Here is a 6886-nt window from a genome sequence, read left to right on the forward strand (position 1 = left end):
GTAAATGCAAATATTTAGAGTAAGAGTTATAAATATGGTTTAGAGATTCTCTTTACTCGGTAAACAGAAAAATAGCCCCAATGATTTTTAAATGTTTTCTCATCTTTGTGGGAGAAGTTTAAAAATAGAGAGTAGTTAAGAAAAGTATTTTCTTTAGAAAGAAAAACAGTGTACTGATCATTTAGAAAAGAAAAAAAAAATACCTCAATTGAAATGTACATATACCTGGGATTTAAACCTGAGCCTTTAACCCTTTTGTTCTTTGTTTTGCATTCACTTTGATGGGATGGAAAAGGCACAGTTTTTAGGTAGATGAAATATCTCTGAACCAGTCTCCCATTTTCTGGCCACTCTGTCACTTTAAATCTGCACCCTTCTGCTACCCTCAGGACTCCCGAAGCTTCTCACTGAGTCATTCACACTAGGTTTGCCCTCCATCTAGCAATTCGTTTAGTCCAGCTTTTATGCCATCTCCCACTCTGATAGGTTATACTTCTCTTTCTCTTAAAGGGAAACATATTCATGGAAATGTAACAATATCTAATAATATCCTCAATATTTTATCAGAGACTATATAAACAACCACTTTACCCAAAGTCATTCCAAAATACAGGAAATTTGGATTCATTTGGAGAGAAAATTAGGGACAGAAAAATCTAACCATTTTTCTACTATAAAATGAACATATGCAGATCTTTCCTACCATGAACAGCTTGCATTGCTTTCTACAAAATACGGAGGAGTGGAAAAGTGAAAGACTGTTAAGCATCAAATTAACCAATTGAAACATAATCAGTAATTTAACTTCTTATTCACTTATGGAGACACATTTCCCCCAAAAAAAGTTAGAACAAAAGTGTATAAACTTATATAGGTATTTATAATGCTAATAAAAGTGTATAAACTTATGTAGATATTGTAATGCAAATAAAAAATTGGAATGTAATCCAAGCAATTGCTCCCTCATTTCCCTCCATAACCCAATCCCCCCCAGATATTCACTTGAATTAGTGAGAAATATGGAATTGGCTGAAGATTTCATAGGGAATGAGGAGAAAAAACGGTTACATCATAAAATCCACCCCAGGTCACCATCTTTGGCTTGTCCAAACTTTTAAGTCCCTCTGCCCCCAAATCTCACATGATGAAAGAGTCCCTCTCCTTGACTTTCCTCATGTTACACTGGGCCTCTGGAATTTATATACATTCGAATTTCCTAACCTTTTACTTTACATTCCTCAGTTCTTCTCTGTGCGGTTTACTCCAGCTCAGTGTCCGTATCTAGCTGCAGAATTGGACATGCACATCTGCATATATCTCTATGCCATACGGGTCAAGTTGGACTAAATCATCTTTAAGGATCTTTCCACCTTGAACATTCTGCAATTCCATGTTTTCAATGTGACAGTCTTATCAAATGAGAAAAGGACCTGAGTGGTAGGAAAGAATATATCAAGTTAGGCAATTAGGATTCAAGTTTGAGAGCCTGTTCATTCCTAAGCCTCACAATTACTCCTCAAGTATTATGCTCTAGCTAGTTCAGCTTAATATTTTTAAAGAATAAAAAGTTCATTTAAACTTATTTAAACTATATTCATGAGACTTTCTCATATCTTTTTATCAAGTTTTTCAAATGCAAGAAAAATACAGCTAATGTCTGCAATCCATGTTTATTCATTCTTAATAAATTAACAATGAATAGAATCTATAAACATATAAATTGAAATTAATATAATCCTGTCTCATAAGGATAGCCACAGATGGAAATTAAACAGAAATGAATGCACTTTGAGTCTATTCATATTCTATGTTTTAAACATGAAATTCAAGAAACTTGTTACTTAAAAGAAGTTTAAAGTTACAAAATTGAACTTTATAAACCTTCTGTAAAACAACTAAGATTGTATAGCTAAAATAGTCTCATGTTGAAATTTTAGTAGATAGAGTTTAGAATGTTTTTATTAAAATGTTTTTATTTTTTCTCCTTGATGTCTTCTATAGCTTTAGACTTTGTGAGAGGTTTTGTAATCTTTTAGTGCCAGTTCTTAGCTAAAACTTTCTAAACCCATAACCCAGCTGAAGCTTGGAATTTAAGCCTTGAAATTCTCATGAATTTTCCAAGTAGCTATGTGTGCGCTGACATCAATAAATGAATGACTTGATCCAAAAAAAGTGTAAGTTTTAAGAAGTATATCACATAAATAATTGGCAGATGTTCACTTTTTCTCTAGAAATTCATCTCTAGCCTAATTATAATAAACTACATAATGTAAATGCTGTCAAAATAATTGTAAAATATTTTTGGGTATACAAGCATTGAATTGTTCAGTATTTGTTTTTCATTATGCAGATATTGAAAAGAATAAAAATGTTTTGTTAGAATAATACTTTGAAAATTTGGTTTGCTAAAATCATTCACTTAACAATAATATATTGCAACAAAAATTTGCATTTAAATAAAATAAAGAACTAATTTTAGTAACATATGATGTTGACAATGGCACTCTTTTTCCAAAATGCTTCTGATTTACAGTAGTGACACATCCTGTGTATTTAACAGCAATAAATTAAGTTACTAGATAAAATACAGATAAGTATTACTTTGATTCAATTTTAATTTTTAAATTTATACTGTTTATTTTTTCAGTTATTAATGTATTAGAAACAAATGGCTGTGTTTAAAGCATTTAACGTCTTGAAAGCAAATGGCTGTGTTGATGAGTCCAAAGTTATATCTGCAGTTACATGGAAAATTGACAAAAAATGCATATCAGGAGTGATGACATCTAAAAGCAAATATTGGCCAGCATCAACAAACGTGCTAATTATTTAACAACAGCATTCTTGTTGACAGGGCACAATCCATAAGACAATGTTTCATACTTATTTTAAGGAGCTGATTTCAAGGAGCTCACAATGTAACAAGGGAGACAGGAAAATAAGATAATTATAGTGAAACATTATAAATTATATGCATGTAGAATACAAGGTACTCCTGGGATAATAAAGAAGCAGTGGAGGAGAAGCTCTAAATCCAAGGACAATCTCATGTGTAAATAAGCTGTGTGAGCTCTAACTTCCTTAGCTACCTATACAATCCAACAGACTTCAAATTTCAAATTTGTATTCACTGTGTTTATTTTTGCTTGTGAAGATACCTTTTCCTGGAGAAATGGAATGAGTTGGCAGAGGACTGAAGAAAGTAAGGAGGATATGATGATGTGTAATTTCTAAATGTTTGATAAAAGATCCAAGCAAAGAATTAGATCCCAGCTTCAAAGACAATGAAACTTCCTATAGAACTTTAAGAAAGAAAAGAAACACAGGTTGGCAGGCAGAAAAAAAAAAAAAAGCAGAGTTCGCAATTATCTGGGTTTCCAGGCAAAACTAAGCATGAAAATGATCATTTCTCTCTCCCATTCCACGGCCTTCTGTAAACCTCAAACATCTATCTCTTAGGGGTCCCACCTTTCCAACTACTACTCAGCCTCTAAGTTCCATGTGCCTCCTTTCTAACATAAATCTCATACCAAAACTTCCCTTTCTTAACCTGTTGGCAAACTCGGGTAGGTCTTAAAGATTAAAAATCTTACTAAGCTAATTCCACAAAATCTCACAAAACCTCTCATCTCAACCCCATGCTCCTAATCTCATCAACACTCCATTTCCTCCCCCATATCTAACCTTTCTAGAATGGAGGCATTTTATTGTAGAAGGGACTGCCGTCATGCCAGTTAATTCCTAATGGATGGAATTTCAAACGGGTGACAAAGTGGAAAAAGAACCTGAAACAGTGGTTCCACAGTTCTTCGAATCTCACCATGGGAGTCCTATCCCACTAGAACAAAAGGTTAACTGACCCTTGTAAATAACTGTTAGGGTCTGAACTTTGGTGCTTGAACTTTGGAATCTCTGTTTGACTGTTCAGAAAGCTTTTTTCCTTTTCTATTTGGATCATTGAGGTTTTTAGATTAATGTTTGCATACAAAATAAATGCTACAATTTATATCCTACATCCCCAATATAATAAGTTTCTTGAAAGCACTAACTATGGCTTATCCTCACTATATCTAACACTAGATCCAGCTCATGCCTTGGATACAGAAGCCATTCGAAACTTTCATTGACTGTCAATTTAATTTGTCAGATCAAGAGTCAACTGTACCCATATGGTAAATGTCCATGAGCAACTTGATACCATGCATCCTCTACATTTGTCTTTTCTCATTAGAATGCAATCCAGAAATTAGAGTAAAGGGATACCACGAAGGTAAACAGGCTAGCAGAAGCTGCCTTACATCAATCCTGACCAACCAAAGAGGTTAAAAATATTCTAGTCACTAGCCAAAACAGGGTCTATTTAAATAGCCCAAAGATATACCCTATTGGCCCAGCAGCCACACCACATTCATTGCCCAGAATGTTACTCAATACTTACAATGTGCTGTTATGGCTGGCTCTTCTTTGGCCTCCCCACTCAAATCCAAGTCCCAACCCAGTACTAATTCCCATTGATATTATTTTGTGTTTGGTTTAGGTGAGTAGATAAAGGGGATGCTAAAAGAGTCTAAATATGAAAATGTTTCCAGTGACTCAACCACTCTGTGAAGCAATGTTTTTTGTTGTAGAGAAACTTGCTCATGGCCACTTACTACATTGGTGCAGTTACTTCTTGATTGGCCAAATTAAACTAACAGTCACAAGTCTGTCCATTCAAGGGTTATTCTTTCTTTCAATCTTACTGTACCTTAAAACTGTTCATAATCATAGAAAATATCAAATATGAAATGTACCTACAAGCACGGGGAGGAGGATATTGGGGATACTGCTTTACTCACTAGGAAAAATCCAGTGTAGTTAAATATTAACACAGGTACCTTTATTTTTAAACTAAAACATACATTTTATAGTAAAAAAAAATAGTCAGTGATGATATTTCATGCTATTTCTAGTATTCTTTGTCATCCACATCCTGGGGTATACGTAACTAATTTATCCATGAGTTAGAAACTGTTCTGTTTGTAGTCATGATCATCTAGGAAAAACCTCTATACCCTGTGAACTCAAGCTTATTTCCTAATGTCATATGGCACAACTCCAAAATCTGGATTAGCCTTGATCTTTCTTCTATAAGGGCCTCATTGTCAAAATTTCTACAACACACCTACTATGGAAAGTTCCTAATTTTCAACTATCTTTAGAACAACTTTCAAACAGGGTCATGAAATAAATTTAGGATGTCATGGCCAGTATTGTTTAGTAAAATAAAATTAATAGAATAGAATTGATCAGGATAAATTGCCTATAGTGGGATTAGTACCATTTTGTGAAAGTTTTGTTATACAGGTGTATATCAGGTCATCATGTAAAATCTGCGTTTTACTCAGGTCACTGTCAAAAAAACTTGGAAATCCATTCCTCCTCATGAAACCCACTTGACATCACTTCGGTATGTCAGTGTGCTGTTAGTCAACTGGCCATTTTCCCTCCATAACCCCCATCTAAGTTTTTTCAAAAATGTACCCATTTGGCTTACGATACCATAAGTTTTCATGCCACACCATTTGATAGCTTCGGAGTACCTTTAATAGTTTCTTCTCCTTAACTTAAAGTATCCAATATGTCCCTAAACAGTTTTGATCTATCTGTTAGTTAAATTGTTTTGACCCATTTTCACATTTATTCTTATTCACCAGGGCACCGACACCAGTTTGGTTCGGGCTCTCACCAAATCACACCTGAGTTATTACAATAAACTCTGAATTAATGATCATACTTCTACTCCCTATCTACTCTGATGAATACTAAAACTTCCTCTCTTTATGATGTTTTATTTGTTCCCCATAACATTTTAAATAAATGCCAAGCTTCTTGCTTTGGTATTCAAAATGTTCTGTAATCTAGCAGGACAAGGTGGCTCAGACCTATACTCCCAACACTGTGGAAGGCCAAACTGGGAGGACTGCTTGAGCCCAGGAGATTGATACTAGCCTGGACAACAAAGTGAGATCCTGTCTGTACATACACACACACACACATACACAAATTAAATTGCTCAGGAGTGGTGGTGCACACCTGTAGTCTCAGCTGCTCAGAAGACTGAGGTGGGAGATTGCTTGAGCCAGGAGTTCAAGTCTGTGGTGAGCTATAATCATGCCACTGCACTCCAGCCTGGGCAACAAAGCAAGACCCTGTCTCCATATTAAAAAACAAACAAACAAAAAAAAGCAACATGCTCTGTAATCTGATTCCACTAGTTTATAATGTCCCTGAAAGCAGAAGCTCTGTCTTTCTCTATCACAGCAATATCCCCAGTGGCTTGCAAATGACTGGCATGTGTGTGTTCAATGTCTGTTAAATAGGTGAGGAGACAAATGAACAAATATATGAAGAAATGACCTCCATAATATAATCTGTTATTCTCTTTCATGAATAAATTTTCCCATTGACTCAGTAATACTCCCTGTAACATATTTTGCAAGCCTACAAGGTGTTAAATGCCATAATAGATGAGAAGATGTGCAAGGTGCTATTAGGTCATCTTCCTTTTACCTAGGGGGTCATGTTCATTTTCAGACGCAAATCTCTGCTTATTGGACTTTCTCCCACCATGATGATTTCCCCTGCTTTGTATCTATCTAAATCTTCCCATCTCCAGAGCACACCTCCAGACCTTCTCTTTTCCCAGGCTTACATTCTTCTCACTGTCTTCTGATGATCTCTATTACTTTGTTTTCATTCTTAGTTATATCTCTTGAATTTATAAGATTTTATTAAATTGTAATCATTTTATAAGAGTAAACATTTGCCCTGTTCACTGTATTCTTCACAAAATCTCAGTTCAGTACTAGACAGTAGATAGTAATTAAACCTATGAATTAAATTC

Source organism: Theropithecus gelada, chromosome 5 (assembly GCF_003255815.1).
Source record: "Theropithecus gelada isolate Dixy chromosome 5, Tgel_1.0, whole genome shotgun sequence".
NCBI lineage: Eukaryota > Metazoa > Chordata > Mammalia > Primates > Cercopithecidae > Theropithecus > Theropithecus gelada.